The 20,296-nt window shown below is 43.3% G+C and overlaps 2 protein-coding genes across 10 annotated transcripts in view; one reads left to right on the top strand and one right to left on the bottom strand.

The window, feature by feature from the left end:
- The window catches only part of TAF5L (TATA-box binding protein associated factor 5 like), a 522,668-nt gene that overhangs the window by 326,079 nt on the left and 176,293 nt on the right, over window positions 1-20,296 (bottom strand). The window contains exon 1 of one of the 7 annotated variants that reach the window (XM_069234937.1): window positions 11,373-11,483. The exons of 3 other annotated variants lie outside the window; for them this stretch is intronic. The gene's annotated coding sequence lies outside the window, so the exon portion shown is untranslated. Of the gene's footprint in view, window positions 1-10,418; window positions 11,316-11,356; window positions 11,484-20,296 lie in introns of those variants that run through there. 3 more of the 7 variants (XM_069234938.1, XM_069234939.1, XM_069234940.1) reach the window with 3 other exon arrangements.
- Window positions 11,571-20,296, top strand: part of URB2 (URB2 ribosome biogenesis homolog) — a 524,601-nt gene continuing 515,875 nt past the window's right edge. For all 3 annotated transcript variants that reach the window (XM_069234932.1, XM_069234933.1, XM_069234934.1), the window contains exon 1: window positions 11,571-11,745. The gene's annotated coding sequence lies outside the window, so the exon portion shown is untranslated. The remainder of the gene's footprint in view (window positions 11,746-20,296) is intronic.

Here is a 20,296-nt window from a genome sequence, read left to right on the forward strand (position 1 = left end):
AGGAAACACCGGTTGATTAGGAGAGAGTTTATTAAAGTTATATGGATACATAAATGACACCACCAGGGGCATATGTGGTTAGATGCTCATTGCCGGTCTGTCTGCCTCAACCGCCCTCAAAACACTGGGTAACTTGACAAGCAGGATACCACTCATCTCCCTCCTTTTGAAATAAAAAGGAAAGCCTCCCACCTCAAACAACAAATACAGACCAATGAAAAACAAGACTATACATTTATAGCATCATCAAATGGTGTGTGTAAAAAGGGCATCACAAAAACATGCCTCAATTATTGACCACCACCAAATTACATCAGGTAGCCAGATGATTATTCGGTGGCAGAACACAGAATACCAAAAATTAAGTATGAAAACCCAACAACAAACACTGACAATCATTCACACAACCAATGAAACAACAAAAACATAGAAAAAGGTATCTTTCAATATTCAAACAATGTTCACTTGCCCCAGGTATATTTTTGCACACTCATTCCACTAAAGAACATATTGTGTTTTAGCAATGGAAATCTTTAACCCCACACATTCATGCCCTGTAAGGGCATCTTGTGTTTTAGCAATAGAGCAACCCAGGCACTTACATACCACTTGTGAGAGAAGCCCACTGAAATGGGTTCAACACAACCCAAACACTTCACCATTGATGGCCAATCTTGTGAAACACGGTTCATCAAACCGTAGCCTACAGCTATGTGTCAACAATATCCTCACACACGGAGAACGATCAGCAAATAGATTACCAATGGCACAGTGTACTAACATACAATCTGAAACAAAATTACATGGATGCCAGAAAAGCCCACTAGTGAACTTCGTAGAACAAGGTGGTTATTCAAGAAACATAAGCTTCAAGTAGAATCCAAAGCAGAATATTTTTGTTTCACACATCAATCAAATTGAGAACATTAAACTTTTAACAAAAACTGCACAGGAAAGCAAACATGGAAATTTAGATGCAAATACTTCCAGATTAAGAGATGCAGCATGCCAATACTTCTACTCATTGCATTTTATGAACTTTGTGCAAAAAACACAAATATTGTTAAGTTAAAGGTGACATCTTGTTACTGGAAACCTAAGCCTAATGATAATTCACACACAGTCACATGTATCAGTGTCTTTTGGTAGCTGGAATGATACCACGAGAAAGTGTGATCGATGACTATCCAATTCAGGTTTCAGGCATATCCAGGGTACTGAGTTATTGTGTTTTAGCTTTGCAGAAAAGTTCAGTGCTACATAAGCACAAGGAATGCCATTCGTAATTAAAAAAAAACAAAAACAAAAATAAACCTTAAACTTCAGTTAACTTCTTACTCTTTGGATGTGCTACAAAAATTAACCGAAGGCACATCTCATGTGGTAAATACAAGAAGAACAATTCCAAGGTCGATGGCTGTAGAGAAATCATGGGTGCACTGTGAATGAATTATAATTCTGTGGCGGGACCGAAGGCTTCGATTATGCTTCTCAAACTTACTACTTGAAATATAGAAGTCTTGTACCAGACTGGTCTTTTGCTATCCCCACAGCTCTATTCAATGGAGAGACATGATAGAATAGCGAAGCATGGCGGTGTTGCAATAATTTTCAGATCCACTAAAAAGGACAAACTCTGCCCAGTACCAGCTCAACATTGTGAAGCCTTCTCATTCTTACTTACCAATATGCAATCGTTTAACTGTAACCAAATGTATCGCCCGTCAGGTCCCAGACCCCCTTTCACTAAGGAAATGGGTGGACTCTTAGAATCTCAGACTTTAGGTTTAGATTTCACTGTTCTGGATGATTTTAATTTTCACCTTAAGGACATCCTGGACTCGGTCACTGCAGGTGTCCATCAGACCTTAGAGAGCTTTAGTCTTCTACAAAAGGTCTCCATTGCCACTCATCGAGCAGGACACACACTTGATGGTATTTTTTCTAGCAACCCTTCCTTAGATAATATCACAGTTAAACCATTTAAGCCTTGTCCGATCACAATATAGTCCTAATTAATAACTCTCTTAAATGAGAAAGCCTTCCCTGCAGGGAAGCCATACCGGCCTTCGCCTATTGTCTGCGGCATAAGAACCAGACCGATTATTTTATTTCAGCCCTGAACCATTCCTTTCTATCTTTGGACGCCAGCCTTGAGCTGGCTGCTGGGCAGTATACCACCTGGTTCTCAGCACCTGTGGACCAGACCGTTCCAGCTGCTAGACCTTCTCAGAATCGGATCCTTAAATCAGCTCCATGGTTTTCCTCAGAGCTTTAAAGTAAATCTGCCACAGGCAAGAGAGACGTTGAAGGTTAAAGTATGACCCAGAGGGAAAAAAATCAAATATAAACAATGCTTATTTAAATACAAATCATTTATCTCCGAAAAGACCTTCTATTTCACAAACAGAATTCTCTAGGCAAAAAACTTCACCAGAGAGCTGTTTCAAACAGTCACTAAGCTCTCTTAAGTGTTTACCTTCTAAAGCTGGCCCCATGACTCAATCGTTTTGAAACACCCTTGCTGTCTTCTTTAAGAGTAAGGATGAAGACATTTACAGCAGCCTATCATGCACTTCACTCTCACCATCTGTCAAAGAACGGGATAAAAGCCCTCACTCGCAATCTCTACACAACGTCCCCCACTTTTTACCTCCCTCGTTTGAATACGCTCTTAGGCTTATCAGCACCACCTCTTCAGGTTCCCCCCCTGCAACCCATGCAAAATTGTAAAGCTTGTTTAAGAAACAGTAGCTGGTCCCTTGTCCACCATCTTTGCACTGAAGTTTCCAAGCGGATGTTTTCCCTCCATCTGGATAAGGCCTCAGTGATACCATTGCTTAAAAAGAGTTCTCTTGATCCAGCCATTCCATAAAACTACTGTCCTATCTCCTGCTTACCTCTACCAGCTAAGATAGTGGAGAAAATTATAAATACTCTGCTTATGGGATTTGTTCAGGAAAACAAGCTTTTAGAATCAACCCAAATTACCTTCCGCAGTGTAAATAGTACTGAAACAGCATTACTAAAAGCCACAGAAGATAGTAGATGAAGGGAAGAGTATAGTGCTCCTCCTACTAGATCTCTCGGCGACTTTTGACACTGTCTGCCATCTGCGGTTCTCAACCTCTTAGCTAGTACTGGTCTCGGCGACCCAGCTCTGAATCTGCTCAACTCATTCCTGGAGGAGCGAGCACACACAATAAGAATGGGTACTCTAACTTCACCCTCGTTTTCTTCTCCAAGCGGGGTCCCACAGGGCTCCTCGCTGAGCTCTACCTTATTCAATGTGTATGTTATCCCGCTGGCTAATCGGTGTGTTAGTTAGTGAGAAGCAATTGTCTAGTCATCAGCCTGCTGGCCCTCCAAAATGGGTCCCCTCTCGCCATCCAATTGAAAAAGGCTTGCAATTTAGGCTTCATTATCGATGATAAGCTCAGTTATCAGGACCAAGCCAGGGCCACAGCTTCTTCTGTTTTTCTAATGCTTAAAATGCTGAATAAAGTCTTTCCTTACATCCGTTTCCATCTTCAGCAGATGCTTATCACTGCATTAGTCCTGGCCAGATTAGATTACTGCAACAATCTTTACCTAAATGCTCATCAATATACCCTGAACAAACTCCAAATGCTACAGAATGCAGCCGCCAGGCTCCTTCTGAAGCTTCCAAAATATTGCTTGGTGTCAAAGGATATTAAAAAGCTGCATTGATTACCCATACGCCAAAGAATCACATTTACATCACTTTGTATCACTTATAAGGCCCTCCATGATATGGAGCTAGTGTTTCTACGGTCTGGCCTGGCCTTGTATTCCCTTGGGCGATTGCTCAGATCCACGAATGCTAAACATGTTGCTGTCCCAAAGTTCAAACGGGCCACTTGGGGAGGCCAGAGCTTCTTTCTGTGGGCTGCAAAAGCTTGGAACGCACTGCCTATGGACATCCAGAATGCTCCTAATCCATTACAGTTTTTCAAGCAATTAAAGACCTGGCTTTTCAGATCTGCCTAAAATACCTCTCGTCCACTCTCGTCATCACCCCTAGCTCCAAGACGCCTCTGGGTATTTGTTGCGTGTTAGATACGTTTTAACATTACCATTTAATGAAAAAACAGTAGCACATTAAAACATGGTATTTTACATGAGGCTTTGAAGCATGCCTCTAATCAACCCACCAATAGTCTGATAGCAAACCATACAAAATAGAACGGTAACATCTTAACTGCCTCTTTCTTTGCTGCTCTACAGTCAAGATAAGTGCCTCTCTATAGTGCTCGACTTAATATATATTTCTATGCTTGTAAATTGTTTATACACTGAACGCGCACTTTGTACCTCATAACATTAGGAGCACGACTGTTTCCTTGCAGGTTCCTTTAGAGCGGTACGCGGAGTGTACTGCTGATCAGCTGATGCGGCCGCTCTGTGCTCACACGTTCACCGTTCTCCGATGCATGTTGTGCCAGATTGTCATGCTCTAATACCTTTTCTTCCACTAAAATATTCTCTTTTGTTGACGCGCCTTCACACAGCCTCATTAGCAGTGGAGTGTCCCTTCCGAGAGCTAGGTCACATAGGTAGCCCAAGCTTGTGTGCCTCCTCTCCCCAGGCTGTAATAGTAAGGGCCTGTGCAGGATTTAGTCACCTGTGGCTCCTTTCTTCTGGACTATAAATAAGGCTCTTCAAGGAGTTTTCCTCCGTTATAAGTCCTTGGTCAAAATTAACTTTGGTGACACAAGTTTAAACCTGCTGCCAGCTATTCCCTCCCACCAATGTCCTTTTTCATGCGCTGGGCAGGGCTGCAATAATTGGCATTTTTGGGGTCTTCCCCTCCTTTTTTGTGTTGACTGAAGGCTTTTGCTTCCCTCTGATGATTTTGAGTGTGAGGATTTCTCCTCCAGTGAGCATGTCTGAATATGAGACATTTGGGCAGGGCCTGGAGGGTTATGGCCCTAATGAAGATGAGGACTATTACTATGAAGAGGGCATGGAAGAAATCAGGGATAAATCTGTACAAAAATACACCATTGATAAAACCGTCAGCTTTTCTTCCCATCTCGCAGTGCTTGGAAGAACTGGCAGGCTGCTCCTCCGGCACTTCTCCATCTGTAGTCCTTCTTCCCCCGCAAACCTCCCCTACCCCCGGCATCATTCAGCTGACATTAGTGAAGTTGCTCAAGGAGCTTTGCCTGACCATGCTTTTAGTACTAGTGCAAACCCAGCCCTCTCTTCCTTCTCCAATTTTGACCCCTTCCACCAACTGTGATTTCGGTTAACATTCTTCCCAAGAATCTCACACTGGCAAACATTCCAAGAAAAGTAACCCCCCACCAACTCCTTTCACCTTTGACCCTTCTGAAAGTGTGCATCCTAGATCCTCTGATTGGATCCCTGCCCTGGCAGATTACACACATCTGAACATTTGTAAAGGCTGTGTGATGTTGTCTCACATCAGAATGCCCTAGACCGGATCTACCCCCTAAGACTGCCCTTACCCCTGATACTAATGCATCCATGCTGATCTTTCTTTGACAAATTCAAAAAGATGCCAAGAAAGGCATCGACTGAGCACTTTGGTCTTGCCAAGATAAGTTTCTTGATGTCTTCACGAAGGGCCAGTTCAAGATTCGTGAACTGGCCCTTCACGCAAAAGAGACAGGTGCTCACATCCACCCCGAGGTGCTGGCTCAGTGGACAAAATGAGTGATTTGCCTCTTGGGCAACACTAACTTAGCTTTGCCTCGGAGCGCCACAAATCAGTTTTGATGCGGATCGATCCACAACTGGTTGAACTGGCTTCGGCTGAACCAGGTCTCTTTGACAGAGGGTTAATTATTCGGAGATCGCTTTGTAGAGGACATTGCTACATTTTTCAGCACTTTTACCTCTCTAGACAAGTCACAACTTATTTAAAGCACGTCTTTAACCCACTTTTTGACTGGGCTGGCCGCGGCAGAGGATGGGCGACTGGCCGCTTCATCCAGTAAGGTCACCAGAGAGGTTTTAACCCCAGACGCAGGGGTTAAGGTGAAGACCCAGCCCAGGCAGGCTTCTATCCCACTAGATCCAGAGGCTGCTTTTTTGATGAAGGGATGAACAGAGGTTACTGTGCCTCAGATAAATCAGTCTACAGATAAGGAACTCCAAATTTCGTTATTCTCTCCCTCTGGAGGGCAGACTAAGACTTTTTTCACACAGCTGGGCCAAAATGTCTTCGAATTGCTAGGTGCTAGACACAGTTCAGGGTTATCGTATAGAAACTCTCCCATGACCCAATCAAACCCTCACTTCCGCTCTCTTATTCCCAACAAGACGTGTCTTTTATAGACTCAGAAATTCTAGAGCTTTGAGCAAAACAGGCTATTTGGCCAAACTCCCAACACCCAGAGGGTTTTTGCAGCATGTGTTCTTGGTTCAGAAGAGTAGAGGTCAGAGACTCGTTCTCAATCGAAGACATTTTAATCCTTTTGTGATTTACTGTCATTTCAAGATGCAAGGCATCCATCGATTGGGGGACTTGCTTCAAGAGCAAGATTGGTTGGTTCAACTTCATCTAAAGGATGCCTATCAGTTGGTTCCCATTTGTCCCTCTCACAGATAGTATCTTCAATTCAGGTGGAAGGGTCTATGGTACAAATACCAGTGTCTTTCTTTCGGTCTCTCCTCAGTTGCTTGGGAGTTCACCAAGCTTCCGAAACCAGTGGTGGTTCGCTTGTGGGAAAAAGGAGTCTGGATGATCGTCTAACCAGAAGACATGCTCCTCCTAGCGCAAGACAAATGTCAACTTTTGACACATTCGTCATTGACAATGTTTCTGCTACACGACCTGGGGTTTGGATCAACGCCCAAAAAAAAATCCATGATGACTCCCTCGCAACAGGAAGAATTCTTGGGGTTTCAAGTGGATTCCATGAAAGCCCAATTGTTGCTTCTTCCCTTGCAGGTGAAATCTTTCAAACAGGAGTTGAGGTCTACTCTGTCCAAATAGATGGTGTCTTTGAGGTCCCTGGCTCAGATAGTAGGTTTGCTGGCTTCTTCGATTCAAGTAGTGTTTCCGGATCCATTACACTACACAGCTCTTCAACATTTGAAGATTCAGTACCTACAACAGGGCTTCAGTTACGACCACCTGATTCCGTTGTCCCACGACACCCAGGAAGAGCTTCAGTGGTAGCTTCTGCACAAGTAGGTGTGGAATGGCAAGGCCATTTTCGGGGCATCCCCAGACAGTCATTGAGTCAGACACTAGTCGCTGGGGGACAAAGCGCAGAGATTTTTCTATCGGCGGTGGATGGTCTCAGAAGAACTGGAACTTCACATCGATTGTCTGGAGATCCTGGCCGGCTCCTTTGCCATAAAGTCCCTTTCTTCCATCAAGAGCAACTGCTGCATCCTCTTGTGGATGGACAAGGTCTCTGCGGATCGTTACATCAACCGTTATTGGTGGGGGGGGGCAGATCCCACTTTCTGGCGAACACTGCTCAAGAGTTTTGGCATTATTGTCTTTCCCAGAAGATAACAGTCCTAGCAGTTTCTTCCAGGCAACAACAACCTAGTGGCGGATTGGAACTCCAGGTTCATGGTGGATTACAGCGATTGGAAAATCCATCAGAGTATCTTTCAGAAAATTGTTCAGTTATTAGGGTTGTGTCAGGTGTATCTTTTTGCATCTCGCTTGAATGCTCAACTCAAGGAATTTAACAGTCGGAGACCGGATCCGTTGGCAATGGTGACAGAAACTTTTCTGCAGAATTGGGCAGGTCTGGTGAACTATGCGTTCGCACTGTTTGCCATGATTCTGAGGGTCGCAGCCCAGGTCAGATGCCAAGTGACAACATTGACTCTTGTTACTCCAGTGTGCGGAAAACACAATCTTGGTTTCCAACTCTTCTGAAAATGTCAATAGCTCTTCCAATTCTTCTTCCTGTCTTCATGCAACACCTCTTGGATCTGGTAGGATCCAAGAAATCCACTGGTTCTGCAGAATCAATTGACTCTCATGGCCTGGAGGATATTGGGAGACAAGGACAGTTGGCAGGCCTTTCCTCTGCTGAGTTTATGCATCAGGCTTGGGCTCCTTCCACCCGAAAATTATACTCTTCATCATGGAAGAGATGGGTGGGTTGGTGCCTTCAACGGAAGGTGGACCCTGTGGGATCCGATTTAATAGATATTCTTAACTTCCTTTCGGAATGTGCTGAATCTGGATTATGTTACAGGTCTGTAAATCAATTAAGGTCGACTATGACTGCTGGTCACGATCTCATTGATGGTAAATCAGCAGGTACCCATCCTATGGTGTGTAAGTTGTTAAAAGGCATTAGAGTGGCTATTCCCCCTAAACCGAGATGTTGCCAATTATGGGACATAACACAGGTTCTGTCTTTACTGGAGCAGTAGCCTGCTAATTCTGATTTATCTTTGAAACAACTTTCCTCTAAGTTGACTATGCTTTCATGTTTGATTTCATGCTGTCAGGTGTCGACATGCAAGCCCTGGATCTTACAGATAGATTGTTTTCTCCAGAGGGTATTTCATTTCTGATTTCCAAAACAAGCAAAAACTACATCCAAGTCTATTGATTATCCTGCTTTTACCGATAATGCAAAACTCTGTGTGGTGCAATGTCTTAAAGTTTATGAAGATGTACTTTGTCACATAGAACGGACCCGCTAGGTCCACTGTTGTTTGCTCTTCAAAAACCATTCAGTTCGGTCTCGACAGTGATCTTAGCCCGTTGAGTTATATCTGAAGCTGGCATTGATGTTTTTCAATATGGTGCTCACTCAGTTGAAGGAACCATGGCGTCAAAAGTTTTTGTGTTAGGATCTAGGTTGGAAGATATTCTTCATGCTGCTGATTAGTCATCTGACTATGTTTAAGATTTTTTATTATCAGACTAATGTACATGTTTTTTCTGTTGTGGTTGATCAGCTTTGAACCAGCATAAATCAGAGCCTCTGGTCCTGTCATAGAATAGAAAACTTTCTATCAATTGCGACAAGAATTTTAGATTCTATTAAGGACATGGAGGTGAGGATTATCCCACCCATTGGGACAGGTAAGAGGTTGAGATCTTTGATGTCATCTTATATCCACAGATTGTCTGTATTGACCTACCCTTTGTGATATTTTGTATGTTGAGAAATGATTTATTTTACGTTTTCTGCACAGGCTCTGAGTCTAAACAGAACTGAAGCGCCTGTGGTAGAATGGTTTCCTGTGGATGGTACACATGTCTTCAATTACTTTCTTTCAATTTTCTTTTGGAAAAGTGATGCGCTAAACTTTGTTTACTCTGTTGAGAGTTGTGGAACTGTTTTCGTTCACTTACGGACGTGAGTTTTCATATTCCTTGGACTGCGCTTTCTCAAAGAAAGAGGCAGTTAAGATGGTACCTCTCTGTTTTCTATGTTATGACATCAGACTATTGGTGGGTTGATTAGAGGCGTGGTTCAAAGCCTGATGGGAAATGTAGTGTTTTAAATGTTAGTTTCTTTTTTTTTTTGCTATATTTGGAGTAGTAAAGTTTGAGAAGCATAATCCTTGCCTCCCTATCCTTAATAGAATCTAAAATTCTTGTTGCAATTACTAGAAAATATTCTACTGTCCATCAACACAGTCTGGAAGAAATGAGTTCCGGTTGCAACTTATTTATTTCATTGAACAGCTCTCTGTAGACCCATCAAATAAAACAGCTGAGGGTAACTTGCGTGTGCAGCTGGAAAGCCTGGCTCTCTTCAGGAAATACCAGCAGTATACTTGCGCCAACTTTAAACATAGCTGCTCTTCAAATGCTAAACTGTGTAACTTCATAATCTGGAACAGCTGCTTACACAAAGAAGTGTGATAAAAAAAACACCAAACCAATTAACTGAAAGTAGTGCCTGCATAACAAATCTGTCTGTCCTGCAAAATGTGGGGATGCATTTATGAGAATGAGGCAAATTGTTAAAATTAGTTTATAGAAATGATTTACTTGCAAGTTAATTGTTTCTCTAGAGTAAATTTTCAAAACAAAGTTCACCATCATGGAACATCTCACAGTGTTTTTTTTTGTTTTACATGGCATTTGAAAGTACAAAACATACTTTCCATGGCTAAACATCTACCTGAAATACGTTTCATCAGACATGCTTATGATCTTGGGCACACTGGGTCTTAGCAGCAACTGCTCCATTAAAACATCGCCAATGTGACAATTTGGCAGTTCCAACGCCTCCAGGATATTGAGGAAATAATCCATTGTGCTAGGTGCAGCTTCGAACCACAGGTTCTTATTTAGCCATATTTCTTAAATAGGGCTGCTTTCTCCTTTGCACAAGGCTGTCAAGTGGAACTGCACTGGTGATGTTGAAAGTGCACGCAAAAGCAGCATCTTTCTTAATGGTAAGAAGAAATATGATGTATACACTTACCAACAAAATTAAAGAACAGTTCTGCTTTAAACGGCTGGGTCTTCTGAAGCGCGCCGTTATTGCTGTGATGCAAGTTGATATGCAGAAATATGCAGACAAAGCCTTTAGGAGAGGATTTTGACCGCACAAGGAGCAGTAGTTAGACGCTCAGTCGTCTGACTGGTCCCACCAACCTCCAGGGAACCCTCATAATCCTGACATTCCATGACCGCAGTGGGTAACCTGGCAAGCACATATTCACACGCAGAAACTGAAATTATCCTAACCATATCAGTCAAGGTCTAGGAGATCCCAATGACACTGATCTTTTCCAAGCCAATCTCGGCATATACAATGAAGCGCTAGGCACTTAACAGCGCCATCGTATTGTTATTTTTGAGCCGATTCAATAAGAATTTGGTGGGAGCCTGAAATGAGTCTGTTCCACCTTGGACAGAGGAGTAGGTCTCTTACCTATGTTAGAACTCAAACACAGCCATTTAGCTTGCTTAGTCCGTTGCAGAGACGTGGCTTTAAAATGAGATAGACGGCGTATTTAATAACCTTTCTTATCGTACACTGAACAATAACATATATTGTTAAATATTTGTAATACGTGGTTTATCACCACCGTGCTATGAATGGAAACGAGTTCAATAATTAAATCACACATATTGGTGTCTGTCGGTGAAGATCCAGTACCGTCGATGCACATAGAATAGACAGTTTATGATTGTTAGCACGGATAGCAAGATGCATTAAAAACACAGCAGCTCTGAGAAAAAAAGCTGCCTCTATCGATAATTGGGAGAGGATCTCGCCCAAAAAGTTCTGGTACGTTCATTAAATCAAGCACATTCTACCTAGGCAGCATTTTAGATGCCGTGCACAGTGAGCTATCAGGCCTGGCTTTATTCTAACCCACTGAAGGTGGGTTTCTATTAAAGTAAACCACCTACCAAACTCACTACTTACACTCTTCGTGGCTGAAGTCAGGCTAACGTTCGTTGTCCGTCATCTATTCTTCAGTAGTTTACAATTGTGCGGTAAATAAACAGCAGTTCCGGGTCGTCTGAGAGCCAATCCTATGGTTGAACATATTCTTGGACTCGACTGCAAAGTGGGAGGGACTCGTGATTGTGTAAAGTGACCTAGGATTGGAGTATTCGCGGCACCTCTGCCAATCTTCGTGCGCTGCACAGAATCCAGAAGTGCTCATTCACTGTTGGAGCTCGCACGTGCAGTTAGTATGTATAAACATTATCTAAACTATTCACCGTAAGACAGGGTTTGGATCGGGATGGTTTTGTCTGTGAGTCAGTAACAGATCGGACAGTGAACTTGAACGGTAGGTGATAGCCAATCTCGTTTTTTGCATGTCTTTACTGCTTCTACCCACAATTGGAGATGCGAAGGGAGTTTGGGAGCAGGGGGGAATGAAACGGCAAGCAATGGAGGCGGAGCTAATACTGCAAACAATTGGGGGTGCAGAGCCACACAGTTTGAACAGACTTCAATGCAAAGCGCATTAAACAACTTTTTGTAAAGTTACTTAAAAATGTTGTCTCTTTGCTAATTCTCGGATAATTACCCCCCCCCCCACCCCCGACAGGAAAACGTGCTCATTAAGTATTCATTATTGCACGTCCCGAAAGGTGCTGTTGCCCCATTGTTGGCCAAAGGTATGTCTACAGTCTGCTCATCAGGGTGCTGCAACATATGCTTGTTTAAGGAAGTGTGTTTTCCTTGTGTAATGCTGTTTTATTGGAAACCTTTTTTTTTGGGGCAAAGTAATGCTGCATTTGTTAGGCCCCAGCTTAGTGTCACAGCAGAGCGAGGCTTCACGAGTATTTTGCTGTCAAACTGCTCTAGCTAGAAGGGCATGGCACAGTGATGTAATGCTTACACAATCACTAAACCCAATGAAGGCCTATACATGCCACACGTATCATCACAAAGGACCACAGCACAGAACACTCCTCTACTTAGGAGACACCACAGACCCCATCCTCTTGGACCTCTCTGCAGCATTTGACATGGTTTACAATCTCATCCTTATTTGACGCCTGCAGGACATTGGCATTTAAGGACCCATTCTTCACTGAATCTGCTCCTTCCTGACATGCACAACATAAGCTGTCACCCAGGCCCCATACTCATTGGAAACCTGCAAACTTGTCTGGAGTGCCACACGGCTAGTCCCTCAGTCCTACCTTCTCCAGTGTTTAAGTCCTCTCTCTAGCCAGGGTCATCCACAACATCAACCTCCTCCTCCTATGCTGATGACACGCAATGCATACCCTCCCTCTTGGACAAGATTCACAACACACAGAACAAATCCACTACCTGCATGACTGAAGTCTCCAACTAGATGGTCAGTTATCGCAAGCTTAATATCAACAACACAGTAGTTGTGTTTTTCGTCAAGAACAACTCACCATGGTCCTCCACCTGGTGGCATGCCAACTTAGGACCCACACCCACCCCCAACACCCATGCAGGAGCCTCAGGAGCATTTACTTCAAATTGGACATAACCGCACAAGTCAACACTATCATTGCATCCTGCTTCCATACCCACAAGATGCTGAGAAAATCTTCAAATGGCTCCCAACACCGAAAGACCATCACGCACGCCATAGTCACCATCAAACTGGGTAGCAAGAACACCCTCTATGCAGGAAACGGCAAGCAACTCACCAGAAGACTTCAAGCCACCCAGAACATGACTGCCAAACTCACCCTAAACCTCCCACGCAGTACCATATCAGGCTTTTGATAGCTGCACAGCCCCTAAATGTTTTTTTTTTGTTGCTTTGCTAATGCACACACCACCGAGCAGGTCGCACCTGAGTCACCTGCCTGTAGCGCCAGGAAGGGGTGTGGAATGGGCAGTGTCACTAAAGAAATGACAAATGGTGCGGTTTCGGTAGGGCCGTCGCAATCCACCCCTTGGCGACACAACCACCGGTGACCTCACTGACAAAAGAGGGGCAGTGCGGAAACTTAGGAACTCAAGGGAGAGAAAATACTCTCAGTGCTCCAGCTCCTGTTAGTGGAAACATAGGAAATAAAAGCTGTCCAAGTAGAGATGGCAGGCAAGATAAAGTTAAAGTGGATACGATAGGCAAGAGTATTTAAGATCTGAGTGCTCTCTGCGGTAAGGTTGAAAACAAGTGTCAGCCTTGGAAGGTACTCAAGCCACTCCGGTGCAGGCGGTTACACAATCTCAGAAAGAGATGCAGAATGTTAGCCAAAAAACTGGAGGATGTTGAAATTGGATCTCGTAGGCCCAACCTGCATCTGATGGGGATTCCTGAGAGATAGGATAAGAACTCAGACATGAATGGAGCTGTGTCTGATCTGATCTCTGCATATATGCTCAGGGAACCCCATTTGATCTCTCTATTGCCAGAGCTCACATGGTACCCTTATCTCCTAAGGAATGGAAGAAATCGTGCACTATTCTTGTGTAATTTTAGAATTTGAGAAAAAGTTCTGCAAAAAGCCGTACAACTTTAAACTGTAAATATGGAGAATGACTTTTAAGATTTCCCCAGATGTCTCTTTTAAACTGTTGCGGTGTATGTGGGAATTTAAGCAAACGATCAAAGAATTCCTGGCTAAAGTAGCTTAAGCACTGATTGTTCAGTCAGCTAAACGGAAAGCCTTGTTGTCAGGCAGATTTTGTACCTTTTCAGAGATAGCAAAGGCTAAGATGTTACCCTTTAAGATAATCAGTCCTAAAACCTCACAGAAGTAGTGACATGAGGTTGAGTCACATCAAGTGCCACGCTAATGAGCCCATTGTAGGTGATGAGGCACTTAGCTTTCAGGGACTAGGTGCATTCACATTGGCACAGGGGGCAGTTTAATGGGTTTGCCCGAGGAAAAAGGCACATGATGGTTGGATAGGAGGGGGGTCGGTGGAAAAACCTGCAAAGAGGAAAGTTGTTTGTAATGAAGTGGGGAAAATAAGACCTGTGATGAGAAAGGGCAGATATGAGACGAATGCTAAATCATTAATGCCAAGTAGCTGATGCAATGCCACGGTCGAAGGTGAATGAATTTAGTTTTGAGCAATGGAGAAATCAATATTTATTAGTTTAAGTGCTAACAGTCTCAATAGCAAGTTGAAAAGAGATGCCATTTTTCTTTGGCTCAAGTAATTTAATCCAAGAATAATATTTACAGGAGACACACTGAATCGAGGGAAAGAAGAAGCATAAGATGACAATCTTGGGTTGTGAAGCAGGTTTTAGCTTCATCTAAGGCCACTCAGAGGGAAGTTGCAATCCAGGTGAAGAAAGATTTACAAGCAAAGAAGGGCACTGGGCCATTCTTCCTGTAGAAATTGGAGACAAGAAAATAATTTTAGTTTCTTATAATGGCCCAGTGAATGATGGGCGAGTGCTGCTCCAAAATACAGGATGGGAACTATGTAGACTGCCAGGAGAGGTTATTTTGGGGGCAATTTCATTTTTAAAATTTTTTTTTTGCTAGATCCCTTATTGGATCCATCTAACCCCTTGCAAATTCAGTATGAGCACACTATAAAAATCTTCAAGGATTTGTGTTCCAGGCTAGGATATGTGATATTTGGAGAGTGAAAAACGCAGCAGCCAGATCTTATACCTATTATTCTAAGGAACTTCATGCCACCTCTAGATATGTAAGGCACCTGAGGAATATGGCTTTGGCCCTGAACTCTATTAAACTTTTGCTAATTTAATTATTTGTTTAGTGGTAGATGGGTCCCTGACTTTTTTCCATAGAGACATTGATTCATTTTCTCAAAAAGGGGAAACCAACAACATAATCTAGCTCTTATAGACCTATAACCTTATTTAATTCTGATTATAAAATACACGCTACATTTTTATCGAATTGTATAAATATTGTTGTCCCTATTATCATTAAGGATCAAAATTGTTTATTAGTGGTCGGAATCATATATACCCATTTTATGTTGGGAGTGTATTGGTAAGGTTACAATTAGTGTGCTTCCAAGAGTTATCTTGGTGCACACTGGAAGGGTTTTTGACCTAGTGAGCTGGAGATGTTTATTTCATAATTTAGGTAAATTTCTATTCCCACCCCCAGTTTATGCTCCATCTGTGCACTCTGTCAAGCCCACTGCACAGCTGATTATCAATAACTCCCCTGCAGGTCTAATAATCTTTAAATGTGGCACTCGGCAGGGATGCCCTCTTTTCCCTTTATTATTTGCTTATTTTATTGAGTCCTTGTCCCAGCACAGCCGCCAGAACAGACATATTTGACATCCCCTGCCTGTTATCTCCAAGATAGAGCTGTACACAGCTATGACATTGTTTTTAACTCCAAGTCTGGCCAATATAAATTCAGCGCTGCAGATTATTAAAACACTTTTTGGCTTGGGAGGCTATAAGACTAATGAGTCGAAGACAGGTTGATTATTTCATTCTTCCACAGAAATTCTTCCACCAGCTTTGAAACCAGGCTATAGGATCAGCCCAAAACTGCATCTAGGGGTCGTATGTTCAGAACAACCAGTGCAACCCTGACTTAATCACTATAATTCTGCTACACAGAAGGTGTTAAAGCTACTAGAAACATGGAACTCTCTCTTGCTATCATATATTGGCCATGTAGCTCTGATTAACATGTCATCCATACCTCTGTTCTTTTTTTCCTTTTTGGCAACTTTGTGCAGCTTAGAATCCTCCTTATTTGTGAAATTGGAAGAAGCTTTGATCAAGTTTGTGTTGAACTGGAAAATCTCCCAAGTTAAGCTGAAAGTGATATAGATGTCCAAGAAAAAGTTTGGCTTAGGTTCCCTTACTTTCCACTATAATATATGGCATCTTTTTATAATGCATTTGCGCCGTCTCCCCATCAGGAATCCTAGTTTTGATTACTCAGTCATTACATTAACACTGAAAACCACAATGTACATGATCAGCAAAAGAGCTTCACAGACGTTATCATTGTTTTTTTATGGCTCAGATGGGAGCAGTTTTAAGTAACTTAGTTGAGGAAGAGGTAAGCTTTTCCAGGAGCCTTGTAAGGAAGCTGCTTTTGAAGGAAGAAGTTCATCAATCCCTTAGCTTCTGGTATAAGGAGATGCATCCTAATTTCGTTGGAACTACAGAAAGGTTGAGGCTAAAATGGGAACAGCGCACTGGGATGTAAGGAGGGCAATCCCTGTGGGAGAGTTACTTTGATCTTATTAATTCGTACTTGGGGGTGAATTTTCAGCAGATGATGTTCTATATTCGTGGATGTTATATCTCACACAGTGGATCCTGAATTAAATATTCCCCTCCGCTGCTCGAACATGTCCTAAATGTACTCTGGCAGGGACTGACTATATATGTTTTGGTTCTGCAAGACTCTATTGGCATTTTGCAAGGGTATATTTCAGACAATGAGTGTCACAATACAGAAGGCTGTCCTGGTGGGGGAGAACATGGTGGCTGTTCGCTAGCGGGCTGGCGGAGGTGCATTGTGGGACCGTGGGAGCTAGGCAGTGGAAGAGGGAGAAGTGAGATGGATCACGACGCAGAGAGGGCCTCTCTCATCGCAGAATCGTTGGAGGGTGCCTTACCTATTGGAGGTGTCAGTGCAGGAGCCGCGGTGGAGGGGGCCTGGAGCCTAAGGGGTCCACGGCGAGCAGCGCTCTGGGGGAGAGCAGCCACGTTAGAAGAGGAAGGGAGGCAGCTGCAAGGATTCCCCCGTTGGGGGAGAAGTGGCAGAGTCAGCACGAGCAGCTCCAGCGTGTGTGTGAGATTGAGGAAGGCTGGAAAGGTTGGGGGAGGTGTGAGCTTACTGCTGGACAGGAAAGGTACTGTGCAAACCCCTGAGGGTCTAGGGTAGTGGCATTTGGGGTACTCCGAATCTTTTGTGGTACATAGTATAGCAAGGCCGTCAGAGAGGCTGGTACCTATAAAATTAAAGGGATAAATAGTGGCAAGGAGTAGGTTTGGAAGGAGCCTGGCTTACTCTTTAAGGAGTGGCAAGAACATTTATGGGGTTAAGGAAAGATTGAGTGTAAAAAGGGATGCTGGGTGAAACATCTGAGGCCCCAAAAGGTATTGGTGATAAGGATAGTGATAAGGGTAAACCACCTTTGGATAAGAAAGGTGTGAGAATACATCCTGACAGCTTGAATAAGCCCAAAATCCCCCCTCATTAAGAAAATATTTTAGGGTGCTATCTAGGAGTCAAATAGAGGAGCCAGCCTCTTAGATAAAGTTGGGTGATATGTTGCTGGTATGGAAATAGCTTCCTCTAGAGAATGTGAGAGTGCTAGGGAGCTCTGTTCAACCCTCATGGGAGGTATTTCAAATAGATTTTCACCTCTAATAGATAAGGAGAGGATGAAGGGGGATGAGGAAAGTCCCTCAGTGTCAGTGGTGATTTGGGCTCTGAACAACAACTCCCTGGAGTTTACAGAGGAGGAACTAGCGGAGCTGGGGGGGACTCAAGAGCAAGCGCCTCTGTCGTGCGAGCCCCTGGACTCCGCTGGTACAGAGGAAAATCAATGTCAGAAATAGGCAGATAGCCCTCTGAGTCAGTCTATCCCACAAATGCTGAAAAATTTGGCACTGGAAATTAAGGAGGGGTTTAAAACATCAAGCGCCAGACAACGGGAGATTAGAGGCTTTTGCGAGACTCTGGGGGAACAAAATTTATGATTTGGCAGGCAGGACGGCTGTACTTGAAGATGAAGTAGGTGGCTTAAAGTTAGCTGTGAAGGAAAATAAGGAGGTTATCCAAAGCTTGAGAGCTGGAGAGGAAAGTGTTAGGAGCAAGTTGGAGACTTAGGAGAATCACCAGAGAAGGACCAATTTAAGGTTCTTGAAAGTTCCGGAAGGGACGGAAGGGTAGCGACTTGAAAGGTCTTGTGGTCTGCCTGATTAAACATGGTTTACAGTTAGAAGAGACAGAGGTTGACATCATGAAGGATATACAAAGAGTACACAGAGACCCCTTTTAAAAAAAAAAACAAAATAGAGAGACTCCGAGGAAGATCCTGGTCTGTTTCCATACTTATGCAATCAAAGAAAAAATTTTGATAGCAGCACTGAAAAAGAAACTACTTTCAGCAGAAGTAGACTCCTTCGAAATCAGGTCGGATCATTCAAGTACAACTTTAAGTTGGCATTGGGAGCTTGGCAGGAGAATCAAAACCCCCTGAGGAGATTAGACGCTACGGCCCAGTTAAAATTCCCAGCCTTATTGAGGGTGATGGTGAACAATAACATATATAACTTTAAAGAGGCAAGGGAGGGCGATGACTTGATAAAAATGTTAGAAGAAGCTAGTTAAACTGGGGGTTATCATTGTCCGCTTCACTCAGGTCTTCCCTCTCCATATTTGCTCAGTTGATGTTTTTTTTTGGTGTGTAGACAATTTGAATGTCCCAGTAGCCCCAGCCCCACAAGGCGTAATGATTAGAGGAAGAAGTTTGGGGGGTTCTCCCAGGGGGGATTGGAGAGGAAAAGGTAGGGAAGGACAGGGAGGGGAATGGGGCACAGGGTGTGGGGCATGTGGGGGAAAAAAAAGGGAAAAAAATGTCCTCAGAGTGATGATCGTAAGGGGAAGGGAATGACAGCTTTTCCACTAATATGGGATGGATGATTGGGCAAAAAGGATTGAGGCTGCTAACCTGGAATGTGAATGGTTTACTGGTGGCAAAAGAAGTTGACAAAAGAAGTTGGTGCAATACTTGAAAGATGTTAGAGCAGAGGTAGTAGTATTGCAAGAGGCGGGTGCAGCAGATAATATGCTCAGGCCAGACAGGAGGCAGCAAGGGGGCTGTGGTTCTTACAAAAAATCATTTTAATATCTCCCTTCAGGAGGGACCGGTAGATAGGGCTGGAAGGTGGGTGATGGGGAGGTTGGTTGCATTTAATAGGGCATTCACGGTGGTGAGTTACTATGGCCCCAATAGGTATGATATCGCCCCATTAGCAGAATTATTTCAGCATTTATTGCGTATGTCAGATCCTATTATTTGGATGGGTAATTTTAAAGTGGTTCTAAATTATGATTTTGATAGGTCATCAGGTAATAGATCTAGAATTAATGGAAAGATGTGACGTTAGGTACTGTTTATAATGTCCCAGTTGGGGTTATGAGATGTATGGAGAGAAGGGATGGGGTTAACTCGGGGAGTATACATTTAACAACAAAAAATGTAGGCATCAATCCAGGATTGATTATATTCTAATAGACAGGAACTTGGTACGAAGTGTGAAAGAGAACCCATATGGGAGCTCATTTATCTGATCATTCTGCTATCCGGATGAATATTGGTCTAATAGGGTATGGGCACTGAGGTAGGTGGATGCTCGTTAGAACCCTGCTATTAGATGAGCTGGTGGTTGCAGAATTACAAGCTGAGGTAAAGCACTTATTTTCCCTGAACGTTGGCTCTACCTCACTGGCGATGGTTTGGGATGCCTTTTAAGGCTTTTTTACGTGGGAGACTTATAAGAATGGCTTCATTTAAGAGGCAAATGTATAATGAAGAGATTGGTAATCTAGAAGGCTGTCCTGGTTTACTTGAAAGTGGCCCTTCTTGGCCTGATTAATACATCAAGCATAGAAGATCAGTATATAAAGCATTTTGTTTTTACAGCTATGCTTATAGCCCAGTTTCTAATCACCACTTAGTGGAAATTAACATCAGCCCCCCAGATTTGATGAATGGCCTGCTAAAATGTGGTGTCAGTCAATGTGAAACCTGGTACCATTCTAGGTAGAATCAACTATCCACATATTTCAGGAAGTGAAGAAACTGGGCATGCAAAAAAAATGGATAAGTCCCACCGTTGTAGAAGGAACAAAACCCTCACCCCTCCCTCTGCCACTGCTCGGAGTAGATTATAAAAGGTTGGGTATATGATGCCG

Source organism: Pleurodeles waltl, chromosome 5 (assembly GCF_031143425.1).
Source record: "Pleurodeles waltl isolate 20211129_DDA chromosome 5, aPleWal1.hap1.20221129, whole genome shotgun sequence".
Classification (NCBI taxonomy): Eukaryota; Metazoa; Chordata; class Amphibia; order Caudata; family Salamandridae; genus Pleurodeles; species Pleurodeles waltl.